At 36.5% G+C, this 18186-nt stretch overlaps 2 long non-coding RNA genes and 2 pseudogenes across 2 annotated transcripts; 3 read left to right on the top strand and 1 right to left on the bottom strand.

Moving 5' to 3' along the window:
- Positions 1-4978: 4978 nt before the first annotated feature.
- Positions 4979-7927, bottom strand: LOC109706262. The gene is made up of 3 exons (XR_002215135.1): positions 7363-7927; positions 5532-5689; positions 4979-5378 (listed from the first exon to the last, which is right to left on the bottom strand). It is a non-coding gene; the product is annotated as an uncharacterized LOC109706262 (long non-coding RNA).
- Positions 5686-7283, top strand: LOC109706263. Its single transcript, XR_002215136.1, has 2 exons — positions 5686-6590; positions 7250-7283. It is a non-coding gene; the product is annotated as an uncharacterized LOC109706263 (long non-coding RNA).
- A 956-nt stretch (positions 7928-8883) lies between the features above and the next one.
- LOC109706265 lies at positions 8884-9786 on the top strand (annotated as a pseudogene).
- Positions 9787-14771: 4985 nt separating this feature from the next.
- LOC109706268 overlaps positions 14772-18186 on the top strand; it is a 12639-nt pseudogene continuing 9224 nt past the window's right edge.

Raw genomic sequence — 18186 nt, 5'->3', positions numbered from 1 at the left:
AACCATAGGTATGGGCGTTTAAACACCCATTAGGCACCCATGGGCGCCCATACCCAGCTTTAACCGTCCAGATATATACTGGACACTACTCCAACTCTTGAATGAATACTTATATATATATATATATATATATATATATATATATATATATATCTTAATACGATGATATGATAATTATCATGGTTCGGGAGCCATGATATCTTAAAAGCCGGCAACCTACTTTCCTACACGCCAATCCTACTATCACCAGGGGATCCCAACTCACCCACCAACCAAATTATCATATTAGATTGCCCACCTTTACTAGTTTACCATCTAGATTGCCATCTTTTGAATTATCATGGTTCCTGAACCATGATAGTTATCATATCATCGGCTTGAGAGAGAGAGAGAGAGAGAGAGAGAGAGAGAGAGAGAGAGAGAGAATATATATATATATATATATATATATCACACTCCGATGATACGAAGACCTTCGGTACCGGCTTTTCCAACCTAAAAAATTACGGGTAAAACGGGTGGGTACCCATTAAACTGTGGGCATTTTGAGTAATCTGCGGGTACCCACGGATACCCGCACATATATTTTTTTAATCAAAAAAATATTTTCTTAATTAAAATACATATATTTTTATTTATCTATCGTAAAAATTCTAACCCTAATTTCTTATCGCGTCTTTTATATTACAAAATTTTTTTGCTTTAATGCTTTAAATATTTTTATTGTATGTTATGATATTTTAAATAATGAGTTATTTTATATTTTTAAAACTTACATATATGTATTTACATTTAAAAAATGTAAGAGAAAAAAAGAAAAAAAAATTACGGGTAACCAGCATACCCACCCGCCCACCCGCGGGCGGGTATGGATAAAGATGTTGGCTACCCAAAAATTTATGGGTAAATTTTATTCATGTCCAAGTAACCCGCTGGTATAATGACCGACCCGCGGATTACCCAACCCGCACGTTTGCCAGGTCTGGTCATATATAGGAGGGGTTACAGATTCTCTACTAATTAACCAGATGCACCTACAATTTATGCACGGTGCTCTTACAACACTAATAATTCAAAATGCAGGAACTGTTTTGGTCGGCGCTGACAAATTGGCACTAAGCTAGTAAAGTTTTTTTTGCATCTGAATTAATGGACAATTAATGGCGATGCATAAGAATTTTATTTGCACTGAATCTCAGCAGAAGATCTGTGAGATCATGTGCAAGGTCCAAGCATGAGTTTAGGCACGTTTCTAGCCCTCGAAGTCTCGATTTGTCATATGGCTGAGCCATTATCTTATAATAAAGAACTCATGGAATGAAAGATCTCCTTTATTACCGGATTGGCGCCGTAAGATTTGCCGCATTGCATGCGATATCTTTTCTAATAATTTATACGCTCCGGATTACTGTACTAAATGGATCGTTAGCTAGAATATTAATTATTCGAGTGGAGTTCCCGCGCTTCGCTGCGGTTATTTTTTGTATAAATTATAAATTATAAATTTTATAATATGTAAATAAAATTTTGTAATATAATAGTTTACAAATGTTAAAATAAGAAAATTGAGATTTATAAGTGTAGGAGGAAAAGAAATATATATTTAGATTTATAAGGGGAAGAGGAAAAGAAATATATATTGGAATTTATAAGTGTGGGAGGAAAAGAAATATATATTGGGATTTATAAGTGTAGGAGGAAAAGAAATTAAAAACCAGTTTTCAATCTTTATTAAATAAAGTATATATATATTTTATAGAAGTTCTAATTTCCTGTTCTTTTTTTAAAAAAAATAAATGAATAGAATAATTAGTCAGAAAATTGTGGAATATAAAACAAAATAGATGAAATGATAATATGTAATCATTGTAAGTAGGGAAAAAAATAATTTAGCTTAATAATAAATTAATACGAAAGTAGTCCTATAGAAATGAAATACACGATTAAACAAATTTAAATGACAATATAAAAATTAGTATATTGATTAGCTATAAATTTAACAAAATATTCTGTTGATATTATAAAATAATAACAAAATAAGCAAGTTTTAAATAAGTGAATAGAATAATTATTTAGTAAATTGAGGAATAATAAAATAGATGGAATGAAAACAAAATTAAAAATAGATGGAATAACAACAAAAATGATTACACGAACTCAAATGATTGTTAAAAAACTATTATATTGATTAGCTATAAATTTAAGTCGAATAAATAAGAAGGGAAAAAAATTACATAAAAAATTTAAAAAAGAGCCTCATGAGAGGATTCTTTGTAATATCATGACCTTACATTTAAGAAAGCAAAAAGCAATAAATACTGTAAAAAAAAACCTATCAATCATCATAATAGAAAAATAGTGTAGTCGAGAGTGTAAATGTAAACTACAGGAGAGTGAAAACAACACAATTAATTTCACCACGATAACAAACAAAGAAGCAATATACGTTTTCCTCTCAATCTGTAAGGAAACAGCAAAAATGTAAAATGTGAATTGTAAAGAGAGTTTCTCTATCTTAGTCGTGCTCAGAGCCTCAGAGTAAGCAAATAAAATGAAATATCAAGGTACCATCTTGCCAGAGACCAAAAGAAAACTTAAAAAAAAAATACACAACTGCAGATCGCTTAGGGTGTGTTTGGTTCCACGTAAAACTGTGGAAAAAAAAATTTTGGTGGAAAAGAAATTTTCGGTGGAAAAATAATTTTACGTCGTTAGTGTTTGGTTTGTTGGAAAAAAAAATAGTTTTCCATGAAGCTTGTTTGGTTGGAAGGAAAAAAAATAGATAAAAAACTATTTAATATATTTTATTATATAATATTAATATATAATAATTAATATATTTTATATATTATTATAATGTTTATATACAGATTAAATATATATATATATTATAAAATAAATATATTATTTTATAATATGTATAATTTTTTTTTATTCATATATATATATATATATTTCTCATATATATATTATATATATATATAGTATAAGTTATATATTAATATTACTATATATAATAGGAGAAGGGCTGCTGTTGTCTCAGTGAGCACAGGCCTCGTGTCTTGAGCCGTTTTCCGAAGATTAAGTTTTTCGATCGAGATCGGCCGTTAAATTGGATCTAGGTATTTAAAGTTGTCTAGAAATAATTTTGCGATTTTATCGGATATATTTAGCTAGCCATCGAAAGGATTCAAATGGGTGAATATTTTAACGATGAAATAAAATATCTTATTAAAGTGGTGAAATATATGCTAAAATTTGTCGGATATAGATCTTGTTGTTAGATGAAGAAAAGAATTTTCTATCAAATTTATCTAATTTGAATATTGACCGTTAAACTTAAAATGGGAATATAGTAACCATTAAAAATTATGGATTTTGAATCCTTTCGATCACTAGGTAAATGATATCGAAAAATCGCAAAAATTATTTTCTAGAAACTTCAAATGCGCTAGATCAAGTCTAACGGAGCTGATCGTCGATTCGAAAATTCCATCATCGAAAACGGCTCAGGAGCACGGAGACCTCTGTGCTCCTGAGAGCACAGCAGCCCTGCTCTATATATATATATATATATGAGAGAGAGAGAGGGTGAGTGAGTGGTCCACAGTTGGACCACTCACGCGGTCCATGAGAATCAGACTTTCTCGTGGACCGCGTTCTTTTCAACGCTGTGAGCCCCGACTTTGGGATCAATTTTCGTTTTCCGCCCGCCCGCGGTGGGCGGAAAACGAAAAGTTGGGTTTTTACACAGAATCTGTAAAAAAAATTTTCCGGCAACTACTTTTACAAGCAACCAAACAAGAGAAAATTACTTTTCAATGGAAAAAAAATTTTCAGGGTGTTTTTACAGACAATCAAACACCACCTTAATAAAAGCTCAACTAATCTATATAGTACATTGATTTCCACACAATGCAGGCAGGAAAAAACCAAAGTATTAACAGTCAGATACGGCAAATAGTAAAGTCCATTAAATTCCATAAATCACATCCAAAACCGCTATGTATGCAGAAAACTTTCAAACTAAAGAACAAAGATTAATATAAGGCACAACTAAAAAAGACAAAAGGGGGCACAAAAATTGCAAACTAACTAGTATTCAGAAGGAAAAAAATATGATAACTTCTAGAGATAGATAGCTTAAAACGTAACGAATATTGGTAACCTAAGATGGCCAATTTAGTATAACTAAAATAGAAAAGAAATGAAGGCTCAGTTTATTATTTTTTTTTCCACATAAACTATTCATATGTAGTTCATCACATAATATAAACCTGTGATATCATCCACCAGCTACAGTGCTTGCTATAAGGCTCTTGTACTGCCATGCCTCTCCAGACATACATTAGAAAAAACTGCACAAACTTCTGCTAACATTGCAGGAAAAAGAGGCTTCATAAGCCAATTCTTTATAACATTATCGTCTCACATTTGAGAATATAAGTAGGAGCTGATATGCAAAAAGTGAGTAGTAGGAAGATATTGGAATCATGTAAGGCAACAACAACTAATCAACTATTAAAACTTACACCAATTATAACTTCATAGAGAGATTATTAGAGTTATTAAACTCCAATTTGATGGCAGTATTGATCAAGTATAATTTTAGTCGCGACTAAAATTATAGTATTGATATCAAACTTATTGGAGTCAAACTAGAGTTTCTATGAAGGTTGTATTGGAGTTCACATCAAATTGGAGCTCCAATTTTGTTCAAATATAGAATTGGCCAAAACTGCAATAGAATCTATATCAGATTGGAGTTCAAATCAGATTTGAATTCCAATTCTAATTATGATATAAACTCCAAATCGATTTGAACTCCAATTCTATAAGTAGCATTATGATTTAAATCCTAGCTCTTACGAAAGAAAATAAAGGTAAGGCTAATGTCTGAGATGCATTACAATGACATCTTCAAATGTCTCCAAAGATTAAGCCTAAGATAGAAAATAATTAGACGTAGTAGATGCAATTAGTAATGAAAGAAAATTTAATTAGAAAATACATCGATTTTACAGAATTTATTCTGAGAGTCTCGCATAAGTTGATGTGCAAAAGCTACAAACTAAATGAATAGGCCAAATTCTGGAGACTGACATGATCAAGCTAATGATAACAGAAGATTAGTCAAAACATGGCAGAAAAATTTAGGTTATATTTTAGTATTTATTTCAAGTATATAACAAAGATACAGGGAAAAGATAACATAATTAAATAGTTAAATCAATTTGGAGCATGGAATACAGGGATCCTTTGAAAAGAATATCTTTAAATTTTTCAAATTTTAGAATTTTAGTTGGGAATTTAAGAGCTTACTCTCTCAGTGATGCTGTGGGGACCCGTTGCAACAGCAGCACCACTACATGATCCACCTGGGATTAATGATCATTTTCCCAGTTAAAATCACATCCATCATATTAACTACTTATTTCATGGCTTCCAAAATGCCTAATCTATTTCCAATGCTCTGTATAAGAACACGCAAGAAAAAACTATTCTTAAACAAAGGTTAATTGTGAGCATACCATGTAATGTAATGCCGCATAATATTATTACGTTGTAATGAGCACTTTAGCTTGTCCTTGTTATCAACCTTGACTCGGTGAAAGTGATTGCGGGTTCCCTCCTTGGTATCGTGATGAACGGCACGATATTTAGTTAGATACTTGTTTACCAAAAATCCCTGCAAAGAAAGAAAAGAAAGTGGAGTAAAAGTGGTGCGATTCCATTTACTTCAGAATCATTTCAAAAGTTGAATGTTTCAAGTTTAATTTGTGTTTATCATAGCATATAATACCTTGTAGATGGAATTATATGTTTCTCTTGAAATTGTATTAAGTGCTTTTTCATGACGTTATGTAACATTCATATTCATCAGATTATCATGTAGATATAATGTATTGATTGGACATTTGATTTTATCAAGCAATATTAATCTGCTTTATTATACTATATTTGATTCGGTGCATTTCTATTTATATGATCATATTTACACATTGGTCAGAGCAGATTAGCGGAGAATCAAAAGAAAGGTGTGTAATTATTTTCCAGTCATGTTTCAACAGGGAGTAAAAGCTTAAATGGGGCCGTTTACTTCTGCACATTTCGACGTCTGAATTGATGATTGATACCATTAAATTTGATCTAAGCTGTTTGGACTTTTAGGTTTTGAATTTTATAATTTTTTGACATCATTTACCTAGTACTCGAAGTGATCTGAAAATTGATAATTTTCAAATAAGAGTAATTTGAGACTGCTTGATCGCTAGGTAAATGATGTTATAAAATCACGAAATTTGATTTTTAGTAAGTTAAAGTAAGTTTGATCAAGTTTTATGGTGCCGATCGTCGATTTGGATGTCTCAAATGATCTAAAAATTGACATTTTTCGATGGTTTATATAAGATTAATTTGAGATACTTGATTACTGTGTAAATGACATTATAAAATCACGAAATCTGATTTTTTTTTTTTTTTAGAAAGCTTAAATAAGTTATATCAAGCTTAGTGGTGTTCGATCATTAATTTTGATGTCCTATCATCAAAAGCAATGCGAAAGGAAACAATTCTGTGAACCCCAATAGGTATGGGGAACTTATCTACAGGCCATTTTTAAAACTCCCGCTTAACTTCAATTTTTTCTGATTTGGCCTCTTAACTTTCTTATCTTTGAATTGTTCTAATTTTTGTTGTACATGTATAGTAAAAAGTTAGGATTTTTCATTAAATTTGATGACAATTTCTTTAAACTTAATAACATCTTCACCAGTTTTTAAGCTTATAAGAAATCAAATCATATAAAATATGACTCAAGTGAACTTACCTAGTGTTTTAATATCAAATGTGATGATATATTTTATCTTTATGATCACGCTGGAATTAGTTGTTTGTATACTCTTGCAGAGTACACATAATCTAGTTTATGCTTTAAAAGGTGGAACCATATCTAAGGGCCTCTTTTGATCCTAAGAATAGTCCCTTTTCGTTTTTCCATTTTTTCAAAATTTTTTTTAAAAATTTTTCAAACTGAGATGATATGGCAAAATTGGTTTTTCAAAATCAACATATTGCATGCTTATTTTTTCAATTTGGTGTTTAAATAACTTTTTTTTTTTTTTTTGTTCGGTTTGGTTTGGTTTGGTTTTCCGTTGGTGTGGATTTGATATTCGATTATTTGTCCATGGTTTCGATTTCGAAGAAAACACTAATCGTGAGTTTTAATCCATTTTTTCAAAATTTAAAGGTAAAAGCATAATATGTTCAAAAGGGAGAAAAAAGAAAAAAAAAAAAAAAAAAAAGCCACTTGAATTGAAAAGGGGGAGATGGGGGGAGAAATTAGGGTTGAGAGGTGCTCACCTCGAAGGGGGCACATCGAGGATCTGCTCGGCCTGTAGCTTGGAGGGATCGGCGATCCCGTTGATCTCCATCAGCGTCGCATTGTCGACCCCAAACTCCTCGGCGATCTCCTCCACGGTGCTCCCGTGGGGCACCGAGTACTCGAGATGCAGCTGCGGATCCCGGCGGGAAGATCGGTGAGAGATCGGAGAGAGAGAGGCGGGGGCGAGGCGGTGGCCAAGAGATCCTCGCCAGATCTCACACCGGCGAGGATCGTGCCGCAAATCCCGGCGGGAGGTCGGAGAGACCACGAATCCCGGCAGGGAGATCGGACGGCGGATCGCGGAGAGAAAGAGGGGGGACAGCGCGAGGGAACAAAAAAACGCGAAGATCGCGCCGCGGATCCCGGCGGATCCGCGCCGGGAGATTGGAGAGAGAGAGGCGGGGAGCCACGTCACCCGTGCCGGCTCGCGCCCGGTCCGCGCCGACTCGCGTCCCGCGCCCGCCCTGGCTCGCGCCCGCGCCTCCCCTCCTTGCTGGTGGGCCCCACCGAACTCCCAAAACGCGGGAAGGGTTTCCTACAAACTCTCCTTTCACTTATTTGTATAGATTTCATTCCATTCATGAGAGGAATACATACGATTTATTTACTTCAGAAATTAATCACTTTAATATTTGAACAAGTTCGACAAGATATTTATACACCGAGTTGGGCTAGAATACTATTAGTAGCAAAAGGCTTTTTTTGCTACCAAGTTTTTAGCCTTTGGATCAACTTCTTTCATCATTTCTAACCATTGGATTAAATATTATAACCCAGTGGGGACCACTCAACCCTAGGGGGACCACTCAACCCTAACTAACTAATATCATCCTAACTCTACAATTTCTCATCTAAGGGTTAAAAACTTGATAGCAAAAAGCATCTTTTGCTATCAATAGCATTCCAGCCCAATTCTTTATACACCTACACAAGATATATATAGATCTATCATTATTATTATTATTATATATTACTCGCGGTACATATAATAATAATAATAATAATATATAATAATAATAAAGGTAATAATAATAATAATATCTCACTCAGGATTAATTGTACATAAAAGAGAGAGAGAGGGATCCTAATGAATGAATTAATTAAGAATTAATTAATTAAGAGGACGTGGGTTGTTCCATAATTATCTCCGTCAAAGCACACGAAGGAGTGAGTGCATTATTCTTCTTGTCAAAATTTATAAAATCATCATGAATCATCCCACTCAGGATTTCTTACCTTATTGTACGATTATCTCGAATCCAATCTCCTCTAATTACTACATCAAATCCCCTCCTATCAATCCTCATCAATTATTTATTTAATTTATTTAATAATAAATACACCACCTCGCTCTCTCTCGCCCTCTCTATATATCATTTGTTATTGTTAACTAATTTAATGTAATTAAATTAATTTCCGGCTCTCCTCTATATAAAGTCCATTTCCGTTGCCTTCCCGCTCCAGTTTCTACAACTGTAGGCAAGAGGCAGGTGACAGCAGAAAGTACGTATACTTTGATAGCCAGGAAAAAGGTGAGCTTAGCATGGATCGCAAACGACTCGACGCGGCGGGCGACGTTCAAGAAACGGCGCAAGGGGCTGATGAAGAAGGCTAGCGAACTGGCGACGCTGTGCGACGTGCGGACGTGCGTGGTGGTGTACGGGCCCGGGGAGGCATAGGCGGAGGTGTGGCCGTCGCCTGCGGAGGCTGCACGCGTGCTGGCGCGCTTCAAGAGCATGCCCGAGATGGAGCAATGCAAGAAGATGATGAATCAGGAGGGCTTCCTGCGCCAGCGCGTCGCCAAGGCCCAGGAGCAGCTCCGCAAGCAGGAGCGCGAGAACCGCGAGCTCGAGACCACCCTCCTCATGTACGACGGTCTTAACTCCGTCGCCAAAGGCGTAGGTGCGGTCGGCCGGCTGCATGACCTGGCCATCGAGGATGCCACCAGCCTCGCCTGGATGGTTGAGATGAAGGCCAAGGCCGTGCAGGAGCGCATCGATATCCTAAAAGCCCAGATGCATCACACCGCTTCTGCCGCCGCCACGGCCGCTGCCTCCTCCTCCTCACACGCTGCCGCGGTAATCCAACAGCACCAAGGACCGACCGACGCGCTGGTCGCGAAGGATAAGACGCCGCTCGAGGCTGCCATGGAGGCACTGCAGCGACAGAACTGGTTTATGGAGGTGATGAACCCTAGTATTGATAATAACGTTCTCTTCGGAAGCGTCAGTGCGCGAGCGGAAGAGATGATGTTGATGCAGTCCTACATTGACACCACAATGTCGTGGCTCGATCCCTACTTCCCTCTTAACTGATCATGATCTCTCTATCCTCGCATGCAAAATTATACATTGAGCGACCTGTGATGGAATTTATAAGGATATATTAGTAGTTCTTTTTCCTTTTCCGGCCCTACGTCGATCTTACGTCTTAGTTTTTCTTTTACTTAGTCACAGAATAAGTCTAGATTGTAGTCACCAGAGTTAATTACAGGGTTTGCCTGCTGATGATGAGGATGCATGCGTTAGGCCAGCGCGTGTTGCTTATAACCTAGCCGTGTATTTAAATAAAGAGAAGGTATTAATGCTTACAAATTTTAATTGTCGTGGTTACTGTTTTTTAATGTTTCACGCATGGTTACGGGCGCGCGCGTGCACGCACACAAAAGAAAAGAAAAGAAAAGAAAAGAAAAAACATAACTCGTTGTTACTTGCGTCTCTAATCTCGCATTCATATCATTTGTCTCTCAATTTTTTAAGATAAGAGTTAATCGGATAAATTAATGTTGCATATGTGCTATATACCCTTGGTAATTTATTAATGTTATGAATGTGAATGCTTTGTACATATACTGGGTGCAAATTAATTGAGTAAGAGAGAACAGATGGGTGCTTTAAAATTGTTTGTTAGCCGAAATGAGCTCTGTTTGGCTCCGAAGAGTGCGTTTTCCAAAAGTGCTTCCCGTTCCTCCGGCACGAAATTGACGTTGCTCCCCCACCCACCTAATTCCGTACTCTTAGGGCGCGTTTGGTTCGAAGTCGGAATCGAAATCGGAATCGGAATCAAAATAAGCTGGAATCGGAATCGAAATGACTCATTACCTAATTCTGTTTGGTTCATCACCTGAATCGGAATTGGAGTAAATCATTCTTATTGTTATTGTCGGTGTTTGGTTCAGGTGGATATAAAAAATGTAATCAAATTAATATACTAACATTATCTTTATAATATATTAATTTAAATTCAAATTAAAAATTAAATATTAAAAATTTACATCAAAATTTTGAAATAATATCAAAATTTTAAATCTATTTTTTTTAAAAAAAAATTAAACTTTGAAGTTGAGCGGATAATTCAAAATATGAAACTAAATTTTGATTTATTCAAATTCAAATTTAAAATTATAATTTAAATTTTAATTTGAATCCATAAATTTAATTTAAGTTTGAAATAAAATTTGAATAACATTTTATATAAATTAAATTTTAATTTAAATTTAAATTCATAAGTTAGATTTAAAATACTTGATTAAATTTTAAATTTTAATTTAAGTTTAAATTAAAATTTAAAATTATATATTTAATTTTAAAATTTTAACTCATATTTTAATTAAAAAGTTGAAAAAAATAAATTTAATCCGAATAAATATTCATTCCGTCCGTATTCAACTTTCAATCCGGCCTTCTAGGCCGGATTGAAAAAAGAGGTGATTGGAAAATTTCCATTCCACTCGGGAATCGGAATCGGAATGGAACTCTCGCGTACCAAACACCCACAAACGGATTTATCCATTCCGATTCCGATTCCAGGGTGAAAAAGAGGCGAGCCAAACACGCCCTTAATTCCTCGATCGCCGTTCAGTCTCGCCAACTAGCAGTAGTAATTATTTGCCCTTCTTTAATTAATTAATTAATTAATCTATTAGCATTGCTGTACATGCGCAATGCTTCATCATTAAGCCGCTTAATTATTATATAATAATTAGAATATATACCAAAGCGTGCTCATCTGTGTAGAATAAAGAAACGTAAAAGTCCTTGATTGTTGGGCAAGTCTTTTACACATGTCGAGCTAGCTAGAACGGGAGATCGAAGAACAACTTTCGAAGGGCAGGTCAAAAGTTGTCGCGTTCGAGCTCGAGTCCTCTTTTAATTGTTTAATTAGTCGTGGCTTAATTAGTCCAATGAACTCATGCTTAATTCTTCGAGTGAGGAACTCGTGGTAAAAATACTTGAAAATATTTACGCATCATCGGAAGCGTTTTGAAATGCACCTTCTGGTTAATTAATAAAGTGACCTGCGGTGAAGGGAGACAAGCAGAATATTTGTAGATGCCAATGCGGGAAAGGCTTTCCACTTTCCCTATTAAACTTTGTATTTTCTAGAAAGTAGGAGGGGACTCCGTCGGAGACAATTAATTATTAATGAAATAAACATTAAAAGGAATATCGGTATCTGGCGCATGATCTATGCACCCAATGCATGCTAAATAATATATAATCAACGCGTTCGATTGTTCCATATAATTCTATCCATTTTATGGTGTATTATATGCTCCCTTAACATTGATTTCTTTTTTATATTAAGTTTTTTTTGACTGGGATCCTTTTATCTTTTGCTCTTTTTTTTTTTTTTGCCCTAAGGTCGAGTGGTTTTGGTTAAAAAAAAAAAGTATCAAAATCTAATACTTCAAGAATTAAAAAGAAGTGGAGAGGTCTCACTGAAAAGAAAAATAATTAAATGGTCTACATAAAAAATGGTCAATACTTGAAGGGGGCTTCAAGGGAGAAAAAAAAAAGGTAGATGGAAGGGGAAATAGTCGGCGTAGTTAGCTGCCCGCACGTTGAGCAAGTAACAAATGGGGACCCGTGTGGGCCGGATCAGGTCTAATTCCGATTTGCCTTATTACACTGAGTAATGGTTTTTCCACTTTTGGTAAAATCGCAGAGGCTTTTGTTTTAGAAGTCGGAAATAGTAACTCTTATTAATAGCCCCCAAATGAAAAGTTTCACCCGCCCAAGCTTATGCCAATATCTACTACAAGTGGAATATCTAATCCCCAAAATAAAATTAGTTTTAGGGTAAACTCTATTAAACATGTGAACTAAAGCGTGAAATTTTTAAATAGATACATGAAATTTAAAATTTTCTATTTATCATCTAAATTTTCATTACTTTCTAATGTCCCAATAAATAAAAGGCACAAAAAATGCTATTAAATTCTACCAAAAAAAGTACTTAGATCAAATTTAAATACACTATTAGAGTAAAATTATAATATCAAAATTTTAAAAATTCACTCTCTTTTGTTTATGTACAATCTGACTAAAAAGTAAAAAAAAAAAAAAGAAGAAAACTTATGATGAATCTTTCCATTCTGATATTGCTACCTCAAAATTAAATAATTAGTCTTCTTTTATGATCAGCCGGAATAAGGCAAAAAAAAAAGGAAAAGAAAGAAAGAAAAAAACAAGAAGTAAAAAAAAAAACTTATAACCAGTGTATATTTCAGGCCCAGTAATTTAGCTAAAATGGAAGCCCGGTAATGCACAAGAGAAAAAATGTGTAGGAGCACTTAGTGGGGGCCTTAGTCAGGCCGTTAAGGGCCATTTTATTTATAGAGATTACCATCTTAGTTTCTCGATGAATCTTTCAAGCCGAAGCCCAATTCAAACTAGGCCTTTCAAGTTGAAATTTAAACACGAATTGGGCTTTCGCCTTCAGTATAATAAACTTTCTGTCAATCTATGGTATCGATCTCATGAACCGGTTTTTCATTTATTTTATTTATAAATAAATTTAGGCTAAAATATGAATCATTAGAATTCGAATTTATAATATAATAATCAAATCATCAAGTCTTTGACACTTACGTTTAGAGTATTTTACTCTTAAAATATTAGGTTATATAAACATAAGTTAACTTACTCATGGTGCTTCCTCAAATTTAGTATCAACCTTTTCAGTAAAGTTGGGCAATAAACAACTTAATTATATCATACTAGTGAAGACCCGCGCTACGCTGCGGAAAATTTACGTAAAAAATTAAATTTTAAATTTTAAATTTAATTTTATTTTTTGTACATGATCCAAACTATAAAATAAAAAAATTTAGAAAGACGAGGAAAAGGCAAAAAAAGTTGAAGAAGATGAACATCAAAAAAAAAAAGGGAAAAAAGAAATATTTTTTAAAAAATAAATAGTAAATTATATAATAAATTATTATATATATATAAATAAAAATTATTATAATAAATAATAATTATATATTATAAATAAAATTCTCTCTCTCTTCTTCTCTCTTTCTCTCTCCTTACTCTTTCCTCTCCTTCTCTCTCTCTCTCTCTCTCCGCGCGCTCTCTCTCTCTCTTGTTTCTCTGTTTCTCTCTCCATCTCTTTCTCCGTTCGCTGCAAAGCGGCATGCTCGCGGGCCCTGCGCCTCTCGCGAGGTGCCCGCGCCCCGCGCCGCACCATCGGCTCCAGTGCCGGCCACCCTCGCCCTAGCCGCGCCTGTGCCAGGCCTGCTTCGCGCTCGCGCCTCGCCTCCCGCCGTCGCCCGCCCGCGCCTCCGCCCCGATGCCGACCGCCGCGCACCCCGCTCCCGACTGCCGCCGCCGGCTGGGGAGAGGGGGAGAAAGAGAGAGAGAGGCCGGGGGGGGGGGAAGAAAAAAAGAGGGAGAGAGGGGGCAGTGGAGAGAGCCGGGGGGAGGGAGAGGTTAAGAAGGGGAGAAGAGAGACACACACACTGTCTTCTCTCTCCCCGCGCGGTGGGGGGTGCGGGTCGCCGACAACCCCGCCGCTGCCCGCGCACGCGTGCACCCGGGCGTGGGGTCGCACGCAGTGGAGCGAGAGAAAGAGGAGGGGAGAGAGAGACCCACCGGAAGGGAGGAGGTGGGAGAGAGAGAGAGGAGAGAGAAGAGAAGTGGGAGAGAGAGAGAGAGAGAATGGCCGCGGGGAGGAGAGGAAAATAGGGGGAGAGAGGGGGAAGGAGGGAGAGGAAAGAGAGGAAGAGAGAGGGGGAGGGGGCACTCGGCGCAGCGCGCGGACGCGGCTCGCGCTCCACGGCCGCGCCCGCACCCGCGGGCAGGGTCTCGCCACGGGGGGGCAGAGAGAGAAGGGAGGGAGAGAGAGTGGGAGGGGTAGGGGAGGAGAGAGAGATGAGAGAGAGAAAGAGAGAGAAAGAGAGGGAGGGAGGGGCCTGAGGCGTGGGAGGGGAGAGAGAGAGAGAGAGTGAGAGAAAGAGGCCTGATGCTATGGCGGCCCGCGTGCGGGCAACAGAGAGGAGAGAGAGAGTGGGGAGAGAGAAAGGGAGGGTTGCGTAGGCGTCCACCGAAAGCCCGTGAAACGCGGGAGGCTTTGGAGCGACTCTCGATAATAGATCTATAGATTCTATTGGCTTTAATTATAGCATTCTACCAACCTAGTCATTTTCAAACTAGAAAAGGACCGGACGGTACATGAAAAATAATATACGCGCCTAATTGTTTCTTTTTCAATGTATGCATTTACCTAGTACTCAAAATAATTTACAACATACCACATTTTAAAAGGCAAGTGAACTTTTAATTTTCCTTTATTGAATTAACGTGCTCTTCCTACACATAAAGAAAAAAAACGTAACAACACATTTGTCATTATTGCTATCAAATCGATGAAGATTCATCAAAATTTCTAACCAGTAATGATGCCATAGTTTAAAATTTGAATTTTTACAATATGAATTGGTTCGAAGTTGCTGTTGAGCCTAATGCATGGATCAGATCATATTCTCAGTTAGACCGAGCATTGAGCATTATAAACTAAAAAAATAGTCAATAGCATAGGGCACTACGGTCATGTAATTATTATGTAAGGTCTATGAGCTGAGAAATGGCCCGGCCCATAACAACGCCCTCTAATCTGAAATCTCCGTCCATGTGAATGCCTGATCAGTTTTGAGATAGATTTTTAACTGGATTTGGTTTGTTACTTGATCATGTAATTTTTCATTCCAGCCAAATTATGGCGATTTTGGGATTAGTCAGAAGTAAGCCCGTCCGTCCCATGCAGGCCGGCTGAACAAAGATATATATTGGCCCAATATGTTCGGGCCAATATCACTTCACTCATGGACAACCAATACAGCCTGAGTAAGGCCTGACTTTCTTTTTTTTATATTTGGGCTGGTCCATACGCGGGCATATGACTATATGAGCTATAGTAAGTAAATGTCTCACACGCGAAGTCCCTCCAAACACCTTCCCGCCGCACACCGGCCCCCACCACCGCACCAGCCCACCGCCCTGCGTGCCGGGGCCAACAAACCCCAGCGCTCCGTTTCTAGGCTTCCGATTCCTCATCTTCGTCCTCCTCTCGGCCTCGGGCGCGATCACCGCCTCTGCGACGTTCGGTAAGTTCCGTCCTCTATTTTGCCTTCTTTGTTTTTCCCTTTTTGGCGAGTGTTTTTGTGATTTGTGGTGGAAGCAATCGATCTAGAGGTTTCTTGTTCCATACGGTTGAAGCGATCAATCTTTCATTTGGATTTTCGTGTTGGATTAGGAGAGGATAGGGTTCGGTTTGATTTCTAAGGGCTTTGTCGCCTAAAAATCAGGGCTGCTTGATCCGATGGGGGATATCTAGGGCTTTTAGGGCTTTGGATGATGGTGTAATTGGATGTTTTGATGGATGAGTGGGCATGATCTAATACATAGGTTTGTTTTTATTGTGAAGAATATAGAATTAGATGATCTATCATCATGTGTTCTTGTTATAATTGCTTTATTTTGCCTTTCTTGCACTGTGATTGAAATCGGAAGGGGGCGTTTTCTGTTTTGTACTAAGTACCTGGATGGATCCGACATGTTCTTGAATTAATTTCTTCAGGGATTTGGTGATTAATTAATTAAGTGTTGGTTTTATCTCTTATCTTCCTTGTTGAGTGTGGCTATGGTGGACTTTTGTTTCGTGCTGTGTATTATTGCTCTTGATATTTTGAATGATATGTTGAATATTCCTGGGCTACATCTCAAACAATTTATATTCTTCTTTTTTTTTTTCTCAATGAAGCAATCTCTTGTTAACTGCTCAGTTTCAGTTCAGGTAAGCCTTCAATAAACCCTTGGTCCCTTACATGGCCAGCGTAATTTTTCTTTTTGTCATATTATTTTCTGTAGCACTGGACTTTTGCATGTTGTAAGATACATTGCCTTTTCTTCTCCTTTCTATAACAATTTTAGTTCATCAATCATGGCCAAAAAATTCTAATAGCTTGCCTAACTGATATCTAGCTTCTTCTCACACTCCTTTATCTTATTTGTTGTTTCAGTTATCTTCTGTCACTTTTATCATTTTAGGTTTATTTCCTCTAGAAATTAATTATCCACTTAACTCAAAATATTATAGCTTCTTATTATCTTCCATCATAGTAACAATAAGTATTGGGTATGCCACAAATGAGTGAAAGAAACATACTTGTCATCTTAATTACTACCACCCCCTATAATGCTTTTGTCTTGCATTTTTTAACCAAAACTTCTGGTGAACATGGTGTCTAGTGAGATGTGGCTTTGCTATATTCAATATTTTTATTTATATTTGTTCATAATTGCTTGACTTTTACATATCTACTTCTTTAAGTACATATTGTTGTACTTGTATGATTGTGTTGCTATGCTTAAGCCATTTAATAATGGATTAAGCAAGAAATAGCAAAATGGAATTTGTTAATCACTCATTATGCCACCTGACAAGATTTAGAACATCATTCTTCTTTTTACAAATTCTATCGAAGTTTATCATGTCTTATAGTTATGAAACATGAGTGACTTGGAAAGGATTGACATGGTCCATGACAAAGAATCAGCCGAGTTTGGTTATCTTGCCCAGCTCATCCTTGAAAAGAGGGAGCTACAGGGTATTATCAGGCCCTGACAGTCCCTCATCGGATATAGAGGGGGCTATACTTTGGACACAAGGACTAGCACTCTAGTATGAAAATTTTAATTCAAGTTATTTTATCAAATAAATCAAGAATTTTATTAAATTCAACTGTGGTTTCATGAAATTTATGAATTTTCCCCTTCTTAACTGACAAACATCACTTGTTAGTTGACACTCGACAGGTAACGGAGCCGCTAATTTTATCAAAATCCTAAATTTATGCATTCAAAATATTTCAAATAAATTTTTTAAAAAGAAAGTGTCCATTAAAGTTGGGGGTTTCATCTTTGAACCAACCCATAATTGAAGAATTTATTTGAAAATGGTTTTCATATTTATGTACCTAATTAGAACCTTTTTTGGGGGAAGCTTCTTGAAAACCCACTGGGCTTTCTGTCAGCTTATATACAGATGGTACATTTATTATTGTCATGTTTTGATTAGGTCTTTGGTTGAATAGGTGGGAGTGTCTGAACTGAGGTTGACAGAAGGAATGGTAGGATTGTTGAGACCGCAGTTTGTGTTGTTTGGAGACTCCATCACTGAGCAATCGTTCCGCCCTGGTGGATGGGGTACGGCTCTTGCTGACACCTACTCTCGAAAGGTTCCCTTTCTATTCTCCTCCTCCTTAAATCCTCTCTATTGCATCCTGCCCCTTTCCTTTGCTACTTCATCTTGATTTTTTTTTTTCAGTCTTAATATTTTTATCAGTTTTGGTCCTTATTATTCCTAGGATTAGATTTTTTTACCCTAAACCCTAAACCCATATTTAGAACTAGATCCAGTCAGTGTGGTAACTTTGTTACATCTCTTACGCGCTGTTTGTTTTACGGTTTGCAATATTCTGAAAATTCTCCTTATTTTTAATTCTAGATATTTAAATC

The sequence above is a fragment of the Ananas comosus genome, unplaced genomic scaffold (genome assembly GCF_001540865.1).
Source record: "Ananas comosus cultivar F153 unplaced genomic scaffold, ASM154086v1, whole genome shotgun sequence".
Classification (NCBI taxonomy): Eukaryota; Viridiplantae; Streptophyta; class Magnoliopsida; order Poales; family Bromeliaceae; genus Ananas; species Ananas comosus.
Note: the sequence above shows the minus strand (reverse complement) of the source record. Positions and strands in the feature narration are given on the sequence as shown.